Raw genomic sequence first — 18,124 nt, forward strand, 5'->3', positions numbered from 1 at the left:
TGGTTGGTTTTCATTATCAACATATTTGATGCCATTTCATTAAATGTAATTCTGCAAGGGTGATTGTGATGTCTTTGCTTTGAAATTCATTAAGTACAAAAGCAGTGAAGAAGACGTTTTATTTGGCCCGGATTACATAAGTTGGTTTAGGAAGAAATACGTTGTTGATGTGTATTTTAATAAATTTTCAATGTAGATCGTACGTTTGTGACTTCGACATCCAACTAATGTTATGTTGCACATCTCTAACCTAAAATATAATTGCGGTATCCTAGGTATTCATTATGTTGGCTGAACTTCCATTTCACAACTCATAACTCGACATACATTCCAAGAGTACAAACATTTTGAAGCAATCAGTCAAAAAATAAAAAAAACACAATAATACAAACAGCATAAATCCATTGCACAATGCATCGCTGCGAAAGCATAACAAGCAATAGGAGAAGAAAAAAATTAAAGGTTTGAAATTATAAAAGCAAAATTATGCCACTTGCAAGTCACCATTTGAGAATGTATGAAAAAAGAAATAGATAGCTCCATAAACATCAGTAAATTATAGGAAATTGTCACATACAAAGGCATAGATGAACTCTCATCAATCACCCAATGGCCTAGAAAAGGGCCACTTCTAAATAGAACTGAATACAAATGCTAAAAAGTATTTACTTTACAGGACCATATCTCAGCATCAAACCTTGAGCAGGTTCATCCTTAGATGGCTGATCCTTGTTTGGTGTAGACTCGGATGGATAAGCTTGAGCATAGTTTTATGCCATTTTTCTTCTATGTGTTCCTATTCAATCACTTTCCTACGTTCTCCTCAATCTTCTGGCTGGTTTCACAATCTTATTTAAACCACCTACAACCCAAGAAGATCCAGAAAATAAAACATTCTTCGTTAAGGCAAAACCTGCACTAATAACTTTTATGCTCTGCAGTTGCAAAGGCTGTTCAATTTTTTTTTCTTCTTTGAACACCTGAAATTTCTGATCCACTTCAATCACCATCACTTATTTTGTCAGTGAACTTTTTTTTTTTTTTTTTCTATTTTAATCAAAAGAAGGCAACATGTTGAAGACAATAGGTGTCTGTCATCAAAGTTGTTTGCTTTGTTGATTGCAATTTTGCCTAAGACAAAACTCTTTTCTAGCATGTTGCTGAGAGCTAACCACATCTTCTGCCTTTCAAAATGTAAAGTAATCAACTCTAGGAGGCAGAGCTTTATTATCAATTTCCTACATATACTACTGAGGTTAACAGGTTGGCAACATTACCATGTTAAGTGTGAAAGATTGAAAATTTTTATTAGAGAATCTTACATGAAGTTATTGTGAGAGACATATATTTCAAAGTGAAACTTGTCTGCATAAGCCAACTAGTAAAAGCATGCAAATAAATACATTGTTAAAGATGCCACTTAATAGGATGGACCGCTCATTACAATATAAAAAATCCTGATGTTGCCTACATATAGTCCATAAGATGCCATTAGAATTGGTTATTTGAGCTTAACTGGAATAAATATTTGAGATTACACTTTGAACAACACAAACACCAAAACTGGCAAGATAGAAGGAAGGAATTGTTGAGGATATCAACAACAGGTTTGGGATTCTAGAAGGATGTAGGTAATCCTCCAAAACTAGGATAGTAAGAAATATCTGCAAAGGAAATCTGGAAGTTTCTCCTTAAAAAAATTCATACAAGTAGCAAAATAGATGCAAGAATTAGCTTCATAATATAATAACTTAAATAAATTTAAAGAAAAGAATTTAGGCCTTACCATGTCAGGGTCCAATGTATCAATTGCATGAAGTCCATATCTGTCTTCAAGTACAAGAATAGTTGTTTTTGGATCTAAAGACTCAATTTTACCTGTTTCATGTATGAAGTATTCAATTGAAAATCATAAATTTCATTTAAAAAAAAAAAAAAAAAAGCTTTAAATTAAAATATAAAATATTCAAGTGGTCTGACAATTCAGAGCATTATTAGAAGATCAAAATGACACAATAAAAAAGAGACAATGTTACAAAAAATTACGTCAATTTTCATATCTTACCAAATATTTAAGCAATTTCTTCATGCCATTGAGGTGAGGGAATTCTGCACGCATCAATTGAAAATAGAAAGCTGTCCAACCATTTGGATTATCCTCATAAGCAAGTGAGTTTCGAGAGGTATATTTGCAGCTTGTCAAGTGCATTGGACTATTAACCATATAGCATGAATCAAGAAAGCTATTTGCATGTCATTTAAAATTTAAGTAATAGCAAGTATATAATTTCAAAGAAAACAGATGCTCTTCATGGAAACAAAAGCTCACATAGAGGCTGCATATCACAATAAACTTTTTTCCTAAAACTTATCCAACAAATTCAAGTCCAGAAATGCTATGCCAATACATGAATATATTTCATATTGTACGCACATTTTATATACTTTCAACCTTCACTCTCACACACTCACAAAGTAGCAAAAGTTTGTTACGTACAATTTATGCACATAGGGAACCTTTAAAAATACTTCAAAATTTATTTCTTTCTCTTTCATTTCTATAAGGACCCTTTTGTATTAATAAGAATTTGAAAGGAACTATGGCACTGGATGGATAGTTACCTCTCTACATGGATCATAATCTGGAATCGTTTCTACAGCACGTAATTTATGAGGACATAAAATTGTAGAATCTATATAATAGAAGGCATTCGAGTGTGCTTCTTTTTTTGGCAAAGGTGGCAAAGGAAAGCAATGATAATTTGGAAATTTCTCCATGAAGTTTCAGCTTATATACATATAAGATTCAAATTTTGATCTTGTCTTCTTAGTCTGACATTGATAATTACATGTGGAAATAAACTGTCTTGAGGAAGTTGTTGTTTGTTAGGAGCATTATTAACCATCACATTAATATTGAATAACGAAACAATTTCCCCAACTTATTGCCATGCTTGGAGTTTGAATTTTATTAAAAAAAAGGATAAAGAAAGAGAAAACAATTCCTAACACGTTTTCCTGAAAAAGTTAAAATTTCTATTATGTGTACATTTCAATCTCATTTTAGAATATGAACTTCTCAGTAATATTAGCTTGAGCCTCTTGACCAAACGATGGAAAGAAAAATATCTTATATTCTCCACATATAGAAAAATATTTTATTCTCCACATATACCTTTAGAAATCCATTAAAGCAGGGGTCTTATGGAATAAATTAGCTTTTACAAGACACTCAAATGGACTAATTGACATATGGATATTAAAAATGACAAAAGAAAAAAGAAAATTAAATAATTGTAATATAAATCCCATAAAAGATTCTTATCTTTTGACCACTTTCAAACCAAATAACGTCCAAAAAATTTGATGAGTTTATGAACAATAAATTCATATATAATCAATGACCAAACCATCATTTTGCAGATTAATCATGTGTAGGTAACCAGCTGCATCAATAGATGTGGAATTATACATACATATGCTAAACTTATGATGGTGGAAATTAGAAAAACAAATAAATAAATAATGTATGTCAAAAAAATTACTACGGAATTGGGAAAAAATAAATCATTCAACAAAGTTTTCTTTTAGCAAGCTGTGCATGATAAGATCCATAAAAATGTACTAGAATCCCAACACAGTGAAAAGCCATGCCTTATCTAAAGATGAAAAATGCAGAGTAAATTACTACAGGAGAAATATTAAAGGAGCCTACAGGAACACACCTACACCAAGAGTTCCAACCAGAAAACCAACAATGTTCACATCCTTTGCCTTCTCTTGACCAGGTAACATCTGTACAAACATCATCACTTTTTTAGTAAAACAAATTGTACATTAATACAAGTAGGAGAGTGGATTTTTAGAAAGGAGAAAAGAGAGTACCATTATTTGAGACCATACCTATGCTTAAGAATTCTTCTTTGTTGAGATAAGTCTGTCACCATGCAATTTGACTTTGCATCATATCTGATTAAAACCAGTAATACCATAATTAAAGAAAGATTTATTAATTTAGAGAAAGAGAGAGAGAGAGAACTAGAACAAGGACTTGCATATACTAGAAGAATTTGGCAAAAGGAAAAGTAAACTTAATAACACAATAAATATCTCAAGCAATATTACATGCAGACACAATAAATTTCATACAAAACCAGGTAACTTATATGTATACCTATTTCACAACCATTTAACGTCAGTACAACAGTTGCAAATGCAGCATTTCCACAACCAATCCAAAAAAACAAGTAGTCCTCCATTTTGTGTTCCTCATGTAATTCCCAGACCAAGCCTCCGATGGTATATCTATTACCAACTACTGTCCTGATACATTTATCATCAGAGAAGACACTAGCTGCTTCCAAGTTCCCATTGGAGATCTTACGAGATTCTGATGGATTCATGTCCGAAGACATAGTTTCAGCAAATTGGATTTCTAATCTAGAGCTATTCATACATGCTTCTACCACTTCATCTCTTATATGCTGTATCAAATGTGCATATTCTAGCCCAAAGGGGACCTGCATTTAGATTGAATGAACTATGTTGAGATTGGATAGCTGAGATAATTTGTTTTGGCTACATGTGAAACGACATGATCTCAGTACTAAATCCTCCTAAAGGTGAAAAAAAAAAAAAAAAAAGCATGCTTAGTGCAAATTTAGTAAAGCATAGAAGTTCATAATAATAATTCTCTAGTAAACCACTTTACCAGGACAGGTTTGCCGTTTCTCACAGCATGATCTGATAAATTTTTTACACAATTGGACACACCAGTTGAAGCTTTTCCAAAAACAAGAATGCTGGAAGAATTGTAGTCCTGCCAATAATGAAAAAGAAAAGGCTTTTGAAACTATGAAACCAAAATTAATTGTTGCATAATATACAGAAACAAAATAACCACTTTTTAAGTTCAAAAGGTCAAAAAAGAAGAAGAAGCTTCATTGGCTTCAAAACCTAATCTTGATGCCAAAAAAGAACGCAAACAGATTGAGACAAAACAATTTACAGCTAAGACAAAATTTCTCAGAATAATGTCTTATCAATTTGGTACAAAAACTCATTGTTTTTTTTTTTTTTTTTTTTTGCTTTAAAACAAACAATCCTATAATATAGTTTGTTAAAAAAAAAAAAAAAAAAAAAGGCTTTAGTAAAGGTATTATTAACGAGAACTCACCAGCTGAAGCACGCGTGGCCGTGGTGCACGGCATAATCAGCATTGATGTGCGATGCTCCGACCTCATACACGCAACAGCTACTGTACGCTGTGTCGGCCATCATAAACAAAGATACATCTTTTACGTTGCCATTCCAATCGCTATCGAATTGAGATTCTCGTAGACACCAAAGCTTGTCCAGTAAAACACTCCCAACTATCACCGACTCATTTAGGAGCTCATCTGGGAAATGAACTTTACAAACTTGGTTAGTTTAGTTCTATTCACAAACCAAAACACAATCGCCCTAAAAACTTAGTAAAAATGCGGCGCAAAATAATCTATTTCTGCTACTTCATATGTTTTAGTTTTTCCAACGAAAAAAAAAAACAAAACAGACACGAGAATCAAAGAGGAGTAATCACCTGTAAAGCGACTCTGGTGAAGCCGCCACTGGTAATGAACTCAGCGGTCCAAGTGATTTCATAATTCGATTCCAAGCCTATGGTCGAAGAAAGAAATCAGCAAACTAATCACACAAAAGCCCCCTGCAACTCTCTCTCTCTCTCTCCCCACTGCTTCAGAATCAATGTCGTGTGTGTTATGGTCCACCATTTGGACGCCTGAAATTAAGCATAAAACCTCCTTCCACAGCTTCAAGATCGTCCTTCGAATCCAACATTAGAAAGCACTAAGAGAAGAAAGAAAGAAAGAAAGAGGGAAATTGGATATGAAATGCGGTAGGTGGGAAATTGATAAGAGTGAGAAAGAAATTGTACGTGGTTTATAGAGTAAGGGTAAGGTTGGAATAATGAAAAGAGGGTGGGTAGATAAAAAAGATTTAAAAGAGGGAGGGTATTTCTCATTAAGGTGTTTAAAATAAGGGTATCGGACCAAAATCCCCTGCATGCATTAGCCTACTGTTCCGCACCACCCATACCGCATGGGAGGCCCGTGACACTAGGCTCACAAAACTTCTTCTTGTTATTGTTGATGCAACCAAGCCCAAATGAGGTACCTTCTAATTTTGTCTACCTATTAGAATTTGGAATTAGATGCCGCATTAATATCTTTCTTGGGTAATTGTTGAATCAATATCATTAGAATTGAATGATTGGTTTTAAATAATACCAAAAAAAAACTGAATGATTTAAAAAATAAAAATAAAAAATGATCTTAATGGATATACTACTTGGATCTCTATACCATTAATAGTGGAAGTCTGAATCCAACATCATACAGTCTTTTTAACCTTTTCTACCACAGCAATTTTAGCATCACCATTGTGCACACGAGAAGCTCATGGGCCAATACCACGGATCAAACTACCAACCTTGGGTAATTAGTCGTCTAGTTCCCTTCCGCTCACTCCATTACCTAATGTGTAAACAAATAATAATAATAATAATAAATTTTAAAAAATAATTGGTCTTAAATAAAACAGGCCAGAATTATGATATGAATTTGTTGTAATACAAATTTTAACACATTATATATTGGAAAAAAAAAATTATTAGATAATAAAATAATATTACTTTCCATCTTTCTACCTTGAAAATCTCCAGCCAGCCTATAAACGCCCTCCACCATGCACATTTTTTTTTCCTATGCTTTTGGCTAAACTAATCGATCTTCTTGTAGAGTAAGTGTAATTTCAGTATTTGTTTCTGGTAAACTAGAAGAAGCTGTGCTAGAGAAGCCTCTTCGTGTTACAAAAGCCGGTTCTTTGGGAGTTGGAAGGGACGCAGATTCACTGTCAAGCATGGTGACAACATTTGACATGGCGGGTCGGTCACTGGGATCATCTTGTACGCACAATAGCGCAACATTTACACACTTTACAAATTGATCTTCCTTGCAGCTTTCATGCAAAGCCTCGTCCATTAACTCCAACACCTTTTCCCCGGTCCAGAGACTCCATGCCTGTGAAAAATATTAATAGAAGAAATTAAATGAAAAACTATATTATATATATATATATATATATATTTATATAAGAAACGAATTGCTCCTTCGATAATATTCTGTGTTTTCGGATTTTTCTTTATTTTTTATTTTTTTTTTTATTTTTTTTTATTTTTATGTCAAAGATGTAAGGTTTTAACTCTAGATACATCTTGGATTGAAGTAGTGATTTGCCAGTAGGTGAAGTAGATTTGTTACTACAAGCATTCTTGTCTTTTTATCATATAATAAATAGTAGTCATTTATCATTCATGCATATATGTTTAATCTCTCTAACAAAAAAGAAAAACAGTAAACCAAAAACATAATCTTGCTAAGCAAGGGGCAAATCAATAAATGGAGATTAAATGAAAGAGGAATTTGACTTACAAATCCTAGGAGACTGAAAGGTCTTTCAGACTTATGAAATCCTGTATTCTTCTTTCCACTGATTATCTCAAGTAAAACAACTCCAAAGCTAAAAACATCAGATTTGATAGAGAACGATCCGTCTAGTGCATATTCTGGAGACATATAGCCACTGTATGACAATGATAGATGATGATGGTAAATAGACTAGGAAGGCATATTGATAATGGTATTGCATAGACAAAAATAAATAAATAAATAAAGTAACTTACTAAGTTCCAACTACTCTGCTGGTGTTGGCTTCAGTTTGTTTGCCTCCAAAAATTCTTGCCAACCCAAAGTCCGATATTTTTGCATTCATCTCCTCATCTAGAAGAATATTGCTGGTTTTCAAATCTCTATGAATGATCCTCAATCTAGAGTCTTGATGAAGATAAAGAAGCCCTCGAGCTATCCCCATAATGATATTAAAGCGGGTTTCCCAGTTCAATAACACACTTCGTGTTTGATCTTAACAAAAATTTTGTTACATTCTACTAGGTTAGATTTCTTATCCTTATTTAGCAAGACAGAAAAATATATTAAGTGAAGCAATTAGTAGTTAAAAAGAAAAAATGTACCAAATATGAAGGAGTCCAAGCTTCTGTTGGGCATGTACTCGTAGAGTAAAATCTTCTCATCCCCTTTGATGCAAAATCCTCTGAGTCTAACAAGGTTTCGATGCTGAAGCTTTGCAATCAACACCACTTCATTTTTAAATTCTTGTAAGCCTTGTCCAGACAAAGTAGACAGCCTTTTCACTGCAATATCCTCACCCCCTGGAAACTTGCCCTGCGACCCAATATGCATTATTTCACTCTCTATATATATACAATTTTAGTGACCAAATGACCAAATCAAAAGAAGAGAAGAAATTAGTTACCTTGTAAACAGGTCCATAACCTCCTTGGCCGAGCTTGTTTAGACCTGAGAAGTCATCTGTAGCTTCTAGTATGCTTTCCAAATTGAAAAATGGTACATCTATGCCTTTCTGATCATCTTCACTCATCAAGTCACCACTGTCTATCAAGTCTTTGATACGTCTTTGGCTGTCTAATGTGTGGAGTGTTCTGTTTCTGTTATCAGGGTTTCTGCTTTCTGAATTCAAAAGGCAATAGCATGTAGGTTTTAAAAATGTTCATGTGCATGGAAAAACTTTCTAATTAAAGATCTTTTACAAAACAAAAAAAAAAAAAATAAATAAAAAATCTATAAATAGAAGAGAAACATTATAAATTAAACATTGAGTCATTACATAATAATATAATCATTTACCTTGTTTTCTGGTCGCCTTTCTTCTCCATATAGTGAAGGATACAACAGACGCCACAAAAATTATACAAAGTATTACCGTTGGCAAAGTAATCCATATCAATAATCGCCTTCCTTGTCTTGATTCTCTCGAAGGCTCTGCTGCTGGTTTATCAATAACTCCTTCTACTGAAAGGAAAAGGTTACAGTCTTTGTGATAAAATTTCAAAACTGAACAAAGAGAAAGCATGACATTATCAGCAGGGCAGGGGAATTTGGGTTTTGATTACTACTATTTACAGTTTATTAATGTGATTTATTTCTTTATTTATTTATTTTTGCTTTGAAATGTGAACCACTGATCAGCATGAATGCCTCCTAAGTTGTATCTTATTTAATACTTTAGCCTTAGAATTAAAAATTTGTTATGATTTAGCCCCTTATATTGTATGAATGATCCTTTCAAAATATATATGTATATATATATATGAATGAAAACATGTCACACTTTGAATGGAAAATGTACGTGTGCGTGGTGGGAAAATATGAGGATTATAGCACGAATATCTGAACGATTTATATTACCAAAAAATAATTTGAACTATATACGTTAGCAATTCAATGCAGTCCTTATTGCAAGAAAGCAAAGCACGCGCCATAGAGGTGCACTTTCCGAATAAGGCAGACATTTTTCCATTGCAGTTAGTGCATTATAATTGAAGGACTAAATTATAATAAATTTATAATTTAAGGGGAAAGAAAAGTGCAAATTTGGTATAGCATTCCAAGGACATTTGTGCTAAAAATTCCAATGAGAATGCAAAATGCAGGTTTAACAATAATTGTCATCCCCACCTTGAGTACAGTTTAAGGTACTGTCATTCCATCTGAAGTTTGCACCACAAAGACACCTCCTCCATCCATCTTTTGCTACATTGCAAGTTGAATGAGGCCATCCCTTGCAGTTTGCAGATGAAGCACAGGTCGGCTCCAATTTCGGGGGCTCCCAAGATATTTCAAGCTTAAATGCACGGCCCATAGATGAAACTTGAGAAATATAACGAAACGTCTCTGACTCAGGCTCAGCATAGCATGAATTGGTTACTTTAAATGGCGAAAAGGGGTCGAGCTGCACAACAGATCCTCTAGAATTACAATTATCTGCAAAATTGGTATCGATGACAAATCTTCGTTTCTCAGGATCGATGCTTATCATGTTGTGGTTCTCTGACCACTTTAGAGAAGAAATATGAGAAGAAAAATAAAAGAATTCTATTAATCTCTTAAAAATAGAATACAAAAATAAAAACTTCTCTCATGGAGGATTCTCACGTGGAACCTCTCTCTGCACTCTCCAATTCTCTCTGGAATTGCTCACTCTTCTCTCAAGCTCTCTCTGGAGCTTAAACAACTCTCTCTCTCGGAGTTTTCTCTTGCTCACTTGGCTTGGTTTTCATGCAACGGTAAGGAGCCTATTTATAGGCTTACAAGGCCACAATTTTCAACATCTTAGCCCACAATTGTTGATCGGTGCAGCATTGGTGTCAACAATGGTGGCTGTGGTTGGTGCGGCTGTGCTTGGTGAGGTTGGTGTGCTTGGTGCGGCTGGACTTCACAATTCTCCCCCTCCAGCCGCATTTAAAACTGATGGTCATCTGCCATCTATTCCAGCTATGTCTCTGCATAGCTTCAGCTTCTCTTGAGCAACAACTTTTGTTAGCATATCTGCTGGATTCTCTTTTGTGTGGATCTTCATCAGTTTCAGCAACTGTTGATCTATTACTTCGCGTATCCAATGATAGCGGATGTCAATGTGCTTTGTACTGGAATGATACATTGAGTTTTTGCTCAAATCCATGGCACTTTGATTATCACAATGTATCTTGTAGTCTTCTTGCTTGATGCCCAATTCTGTGAGAAAACGCTTTAACCACAACATTTCCTTACCCGCTTCCGCTACGGCAATGTACTCTGCTTCAGTAGTGGATAAAGCAACACACTTCTGCAATCTTGACTGCCATGACACAGCTCCCCCTGCAAAAGTGTAGAGATAACCTGATGTAGACTTTCTATTATCAGGGTCTCCGGCCATATCTGCATCTGTATAGCCTTCTAAGATTGGATCACCTCCCCCGTAGCACAAGCACAGCTTCGATGTACCTTTAAGATACCTGAGAATCCATTTGACTGCTTCCCAGTGTTTCTTTCCAGGATTTGAAAGAAATCTGCTCACAACACCTACTGCATGAGCAATGTCTGGTCTGGTACACACCATTGCATACATCAGACTTCCTACCGCTGAAGAATATGGTACTGAAGCCATCTCCTCTATCTCTTCTTTGGATGAGGGGCACAATCTCTTACTCAACTTGAAATGATTTGCAAGTGGAATGCTGACCGGTTTGGCTTTATCCATGTTGAATCTCTTTATCACCCGTTCAACATACTTCTCTTGAGATAGCCATAACCTTCTATTTTTCCTGTTTCGGATTATTTGCATTCCCAAAATTTGTTGAGCTGGTCCTAAGTCTTTCATATCAAAAGACTTAGACAATTCTTTCTTCAGCTTACTAATCTTCATTGCATCTTGTCCAACGATCAACATGTCGTCCACATATAGCAAAAGTGCAATGAAGTTTCCACCTGAAAATTTTTGAATATAAACACACTGGTCTGCTGCAGTCCTTTTATAACCTTGACTCACCATAAACGAGTCAAACTTCTTATACCATTGTCTTGGTGCTTGCTTGAGGCCATACAAGCTCTTCTTTAGCTTGCATACGAGGTTTTCTTTCCCTGAAACCTCAAATCCTTCTGGCTGCTCCATGTAGATTTCTTCATGTAAATCACCGTGAAGAAATGCTGTCTTCACATCCATCTGCTCGAGCTCTAGGTTTAGACTTGCTACTAAACCAAAAATGACTCGAATTGAAGTCATTTTTACCACTGGTGAAAAAATCTCATCAAAGTCAATTCCTTTCTTCTGAAGAAATCCTTTGACCACCAATCGGGCTTTGTGTTTCACCACCCTTCCGCTGCCATCTTTCTTGAGCTTGAACACCCATTTATTCTTTAGTGCCTTCTTTCCTGTTGGAAGCTTAACCAACTCATAAGTATGATTTTTCTGCAAGGATTCCATCTCATCTTGCATTGCTTGCAGCCACTTTTCCTTCTCTTGATGAGAAACAGCTTCCTGGAAACTCTCTGGCTCCCCCTCTTCAATAAGCAGAATATACTCAGATTCTGGAAATCTCTTTGATGGAATTCGGCCTCGCTCAGATCTCCGAACTTGTAAACCACTGGTTTCAGGAGGTGTACCATCATCTGACCGCTGTGATGGCCCTGCAGCTGTTTGAGAGGATTGAGTCTCCCCTTGCTCAATATCCCCTTCTTCCTCCTGGTCTGCTTCTGGTATATCTTCATGCACCTCATTATCTTCTGTGGCTATTTGTGCTGGTGCTGGATTAGGACAAAAATTCTCAGCACTAGAACTACAATTAGGAGACATTCTGGGCTTTTCAATGTCTTCCATTTTCTGGTTTTCATGGAATACTACATCCCTGCTTCTAATAACCTTCTTTGTTTTCGGGTCCCATAACCTGTATCCGAATTCTTCATCTCCATATCCTATAAAGATGCATGGAGTAGATCTTGCATCGAGCTTCTGTTTGAGCTCCTTGGATACATGTACATAAGCTAAACAACCAAACACTCTTAAATGAGAGTAGGAGGGAATCTTACCCGACCACACTTTCTCCGGAATTTCAAAATTCAACGGTACTGATGGTGATCTGTTGATTAAATAGCAGGCGGCACGAACAGCTTCTCCCCAGAATGGCTTTGGCAGCTTAGCCATACTGATCATACTTCTGACCTTTTCCATAATGGTTCGGTTCATTCTTTCGGCTATTCCATTATGTTGTGGGGTGCGAGGGACCGTCTTCTCATGTCGAATGCCGTGTCTTCTGCAGTAGGCATCGAACTCTTTGGAAGTATACTCGCCTCCATTATCTGAGCGGAGACATTTCAGCTTCTTTCCTGTTTCACGCTCTACCATGGTATGAAACAGTTTGAAGTAATCCAATACCTGGTCCTCTGTCTTCAAGAAATATACCCACACCTTCCGAGAAGCATCATCAATGAAGGTCAGGAAATACTTGTTGCCACCTAATGATTCCACCTCCATGGGACCACAAACATCAGAGTGCACCAGACTAAGCAACTCTGATTTTCTCGATGCAGAGGAACTGAAGGAGACTCTATGTTGCTTACCAAACAAGCAGTGATTACAAGGATCTAGCGCAGCATCCTTGCAAACAGTGATAAGCTTCTTCCTTGCCAAAGTAGACAATCCTTTTTCACTCATGTGACCGAGTCTCTGGTGCCACAGATTTTGAGACGCCTCTCCTTCTGCAATATTGAGGCTGTCTGCACATATCTTCACATGAGTCTTGTACAACGTTCCACAAATATCTGGAACATGACGGACATCCTTCAAAGTGATTGTACAACCAACATTCGTTTTTATCTGAATATCACCAGTTCCCATAATCTTTGCGAAACTGGAATTTCCCATCTTTACCGTACCAAAGTCTCCTGCTTTGTACGTTTTAAAGAAATCTCTGTGTGGAGTGACATGGTAGGATGCTGCAGTATCGACTACCCACTCAACATCTTGGGTTGATATATGAAGGCATGTCTCTTCTTCGGTGGAGCAGAGCGCCACTTCTCCTGTACAAGTGACTAGTGTCTCTCCATCCTTCTTCGGCTGATTACCTTGGAGTCTCTGCTCTCTCAACAACTTTCTGCAGTTCTTCTTCATGTGACCCTCCAGGCCACAATGATAGCACTTATACGATGATTTTCTACCGTCTGTAGATCTGCCTCTGCTCTTGCTCCTGCCTCTCCCCCTATCTCGACCACCTCTTTGCTGTCTTCCTCTCTCTGTGACGAGGGCATGTGACTGATCCATGCCAATGTCCTTTCTCCTGGCCTCTTCATTAAATAGGGCATCCTTAACCATAGCCATAGTAAGTTTGCCATTCGGGGCCGAATTGCTGAGAGAGACTACCAATGTCTCCCAACTGTCTGGAAGAGAGCTTAGAAGTAGGAGGGCCTGATCCTCATCCCCTAGTTGGTAATCCACAGTAGATAGTTGATTTACCAAGCTCTGGAACTCACTGGTATGCTCGGCTACAGAAGTTCCACTCTGTAATGTTAGATGTACCAATCGCTTAAGCAACAGGGCTTTGTTCCGAGCAGTCTTGGCCTGGTACATGTCCTCCAATTTTGTCCAGAGGGCATATGCATCCGTTTCCTTTGCTACATGATGGAAGACACTGTGGTCGATCCATTGTCTGATCTGACCGATCGTTTTCTTGTTTAATTTCTTCCATTCTGCTACTTTGCTGGGATCGGGGTTTTCTCCTTTAGCTTCTATAGGATCAAACAGATCCTTACAATTGAGGAGATCTTCCATCCGAGGTCTCCAAAGTGTATAATTTGTGGCAGTGAGCTTAACCATAGCTCCCGAAGATGATTCTTCCATTGACATTATGGCTTGACCAAAAATGGAGCTGAATTTGGCAAAACGGAGTTAACCGTTGCGTCCAGAACGGCCGAAAATGGTGGACTTGACTCTTCTGGGGTCAAAATATAATTACCAGAAATTTTGGGGCAAAACTGTAATTTCACAAAATATATGGGTCAACCTGCAAATACAGAAACTATAGGGGTCAATCTGTAATTTTCAATAGTTCAGGGGCTGCACCGTAATTTCAGAAAACGACATGGGTCACTCTGTAATTTCCAATAAATCAGGGGCTGTTCCACAATTTCAGAAAATACAGGGGTCAATCTGTAATTTCCAATACTTCAGGGGCTGTTCCGTAATTTCAGAAAATATTGATGACGTGGCAGATGTGCTGACGTGGCGACACGTGGCTGATGACGTGGCTGACGACGTGTCGGCTTGCGTGGCAGATGACGTGGCAGGGGTTCGCTGACGTGGCTGCTGACGTGTCTGCTGACGTGGTCGTCTTCAACCTCCAGACGGCGCGTGCGGCGCGTGCGCGCGTGAACAGTTGCAGAAAAATTTCAGTCGGCACGTGCGGGCGCGTGGAACGTCCGTTTTCTCTCCAGCGAACTTCGTTGTTCTCCTCTCGTCGGGTACTTTCACCTGGGATTGTCAAATTAATTATTTGAGCAACTTTCCGAAACACCAACTTGAAGAACAGTGGCTCTGTTTCTTCAAATTTTGAACCCAAGCTCTCAACCTGGAGCTCTGATACCACTTGTTGTGGTTCTCTGACCACTTTAGAGAAGAAATATGAGAAGAAAAATAAAAGAATTCTATTAATCTCTTAAAAATAGAATACAAAAATAAAAACTTCTCTCATGGAGGATTCTCACGTGGAACCTCTCTCTGCACTCTCCAATTCTCTCTGGAATTGCTCACTCTTCTCTCAAGCTCTCTCTGGAGCTTAAACAACTCTCTCTCTCGGAGTTTTCTCTTGCTCACTTGGCTTGGTTTTCATGCAACGGTAAGGAGCCTATTTATAGGCTTATAAGGCCACAATTTTCAACATCTTAGCCCACAATTGTTGATCGGTGCAGCATTGGTGTCAACAATGATGGCTGTCAACAATGGTGGCTGTGGTTGGTGCGGCTGTGGTTGGTGAGGTTGGTGTGCTTGGTGCGGCTGGACTTCACATATCACTCGGTACTCGCCACCGGGTACCCGAAAACTAACCCAGCCTGTACTGGATGTATCGCAAAGGAAGCGGGAGTACATAGGGTCACCACAATCCGGTGCAGTGCTCAAGGGATAAGGGATCATTGTTGTCCCACAAGGTTGACAAGTTCTTCCATTTGGTTCTGCAAAGTGTGTAATGCATTAGAACAAATATTGTCACTGATTCCAAACAGAAAAAAATAAAAAGATTTTGCGGTATACTCAGAATCTTAAAATTAAAGAAGAATTAGACGAGTACCTAAATCAGATAACGCTACACGGACAGATATGTTGCGGCCACCATTTTCATACTCTTGAAGACTAGTTAGCTCCTCCCATATCCGGCATGAGGGACCACTAACACTGGTGCGTCCTCTTCTACTGCTTTTTTTAGCTTCTTCAAATGAATAAGCCTGGCACCAACAATTATCAAGGCACTCCTTCCTGCATTGAGTTTCAGTGTCATAATTAACCAGAAGCGAGGACTCGAGGCCCACCTTCATCATCTTCAGGCTCAAGAACGAGTCCTCACCACATACCATTGTTTTTCTGGTACAACCCCCTAAGTAGTCTCCAGAATCCCACTGCTGTGGGAAACTTGGCTCAAATCCTGGTAAACATTTGCACGGCTTAATAGTTTCAATGTTACAGACACCAAAGTTTCCACAAGCATTGAACACACTGCATGGATCGCTTGGTTCTGACCACTACGGAGACCAAGTTTTTCTCTCCTTATCCAATTTCAGGAACTGAATCTGTCCAGTATAATTAATCATCAACCTTGTATCATCATACAATGTTGTATTGATCCCAGGGTTTATAGATGTGTTAGACTTGGCATCCGTACTGAAGTTTGATAACAAGGATGTTACTTCATCACGCATCTCACCACGCTCTCTACTTCTCCAATAAATAGTCGATTTTTTCGTTACGATATATTGTTTTTCATCTTCTTCTTCAACCTTAAACGTGAAGTCCCCACTTTCAGGATTATTTTTGTCCTTCCAAGCACTCAAATTCAAGTTTTTATCCATCTTCATATGTGGTAGAAATGTATCCGTTGGGTGTTCAAAGCTCTGCCAAAGGTATTGATCCCCCAACTCATTATTGTTGTATAATACCAGATTTCCAGAATCCATTAGCTTCACCGTCAGGTTTGTAGACGCGGATCTTTCAAGAAGTGCTGACCAATAAAGATTTCCAGCCATATCCAATACCTCAAGGTTACCATCTTTGATTGCCAAAACTCCATCAGAATTGGTAAGTGGTTTTCCCCTGTTGGCAACCCATACAACTGTCTGTGAAGTCAACTTGTGATACCATATTCCCACATATCTTCTCTCATCACCACTAAAGCTTCCATCAGGAGTAAAGAATCCAAGTTCAAATCTTTCTCCGGCGGAAACAAGAGTCTCTCCACCGTCCACAATCCGATCTTCATGACTCAAAGTATCTCTGGCAAAGCAATAAGGAGAGCATGACAAGAATACGTGTGCAAGGATTGGAAGGTGGAAGATATAAAACGATTTGCAAATCATGTAATGATGCTTGTTGTTGCTACTCGTCATGTTTCTGTTACCATAACCAAAATAGCTGCAAATTTTGCTTGTTTTAAATAATAAGTAGCAAACTGGCAAACTGGCACCGTTGTAATCGCATTGATTATTAACAATTTAAACCACCAGGATTAGGTATCACTATTGTTGCTTTAGTAGAAAAGGGGTATTACCAATTCTGCAGCAATACACAATTCCAGTGGTATTAGTTGTTTCTTGTCAATTTTCAATTATTGAATAGAACTTGGTCTTGGTCTTCCACTACCAGGGTCGGTTGTTTCCTGCTTGATCTTTTTATTGTGGTCCTTGTTTTCTTTTTGTTCTCACCTCTATGAACAGGATTTAACATTGACATGGCGGGACGTGCACTTGGTTAAAAGCATGCTTAGATCATAAATGAACAAAATATATTTATAAATTCCAACTTTTTATTATCATTTTATCTATCCATGAACAAAAGGTGGATACAACTTCTTGCTTGTAATATAAATGTCCGAAGTCCAATGAATAGTCTCCATGTGTCTGCTTTGAGAGCCTCAGTCTCATGATTTTTTGGATCTTTTTGTCCTGAACCATAAAGGAGCTTGACTTGACTTAACATGTTTCAATTTCAGGTCTTGGAGCTATTTGGTATATTATTTGTATACTCTTGGATTTTTCAACTTGACATACTCAAGCAATTCATATTTTTTCTTTCTTTTTCATTTTTTTTTTAATTTAAGAATGTGAGTTGAGACCCATAATAAGAGCCTAATATTTTACAAACTAGACAAAATCTGATTTTCTTGTACGAACAAGTGCTTAATATTTACAAACTGAAATACAGAACAATGTTCTTTTATGTTTTTTCCCCAATGAAGGCACGTATCTTATGAAACCATGAGCCAAAAGAAATAACAAATAACAGCAACACCAAAGAAATCCTTTTGATTTGCCCTAAAAAAGAAATGAAGGTCGATCAAGAAGCAAACACCAATTGTGGTGACAAAACAAAACCCCTTCCAATAAGATTTCTACCTTCCCTCTTCTAGTGTTGCTGTTAACTCATTACTGGCTTCTGGTATACTAGAAGAAGC

The 18,124-nt window shown here is 37.4% G+C and overlaps 1 pseudogene; it reads right to left on the reverse strand.

Moving 5' to 3' along the window:
* Nucleotides 1-1,486: 1,486 nt before the first annotated feature.
* Nucleotides 1,487-17,320, reverse strand: LOC125421222 (G-type lectin S-receptor-like serine/threonine-protein kinase At4g03230; annotated as a pseudogene).
* Nucleotides 17,321-18,124: the final 804 nt, after the last annotated feature.

The sequence above is a fragment of the Ziziphus jujuba genome, chromosome 4 (genome assembly GCF_031755915.1).
Source record: "Ziziphus jujuba cultivar Dongzao chromosome 4, ASM3175591v1".
NCBI lineage: Eukaryota > Viridiplantae > Streptophyta > Magnoliopsida > Rosales > Rhamnaceae > Ziziphus > Ziziphus jujuba.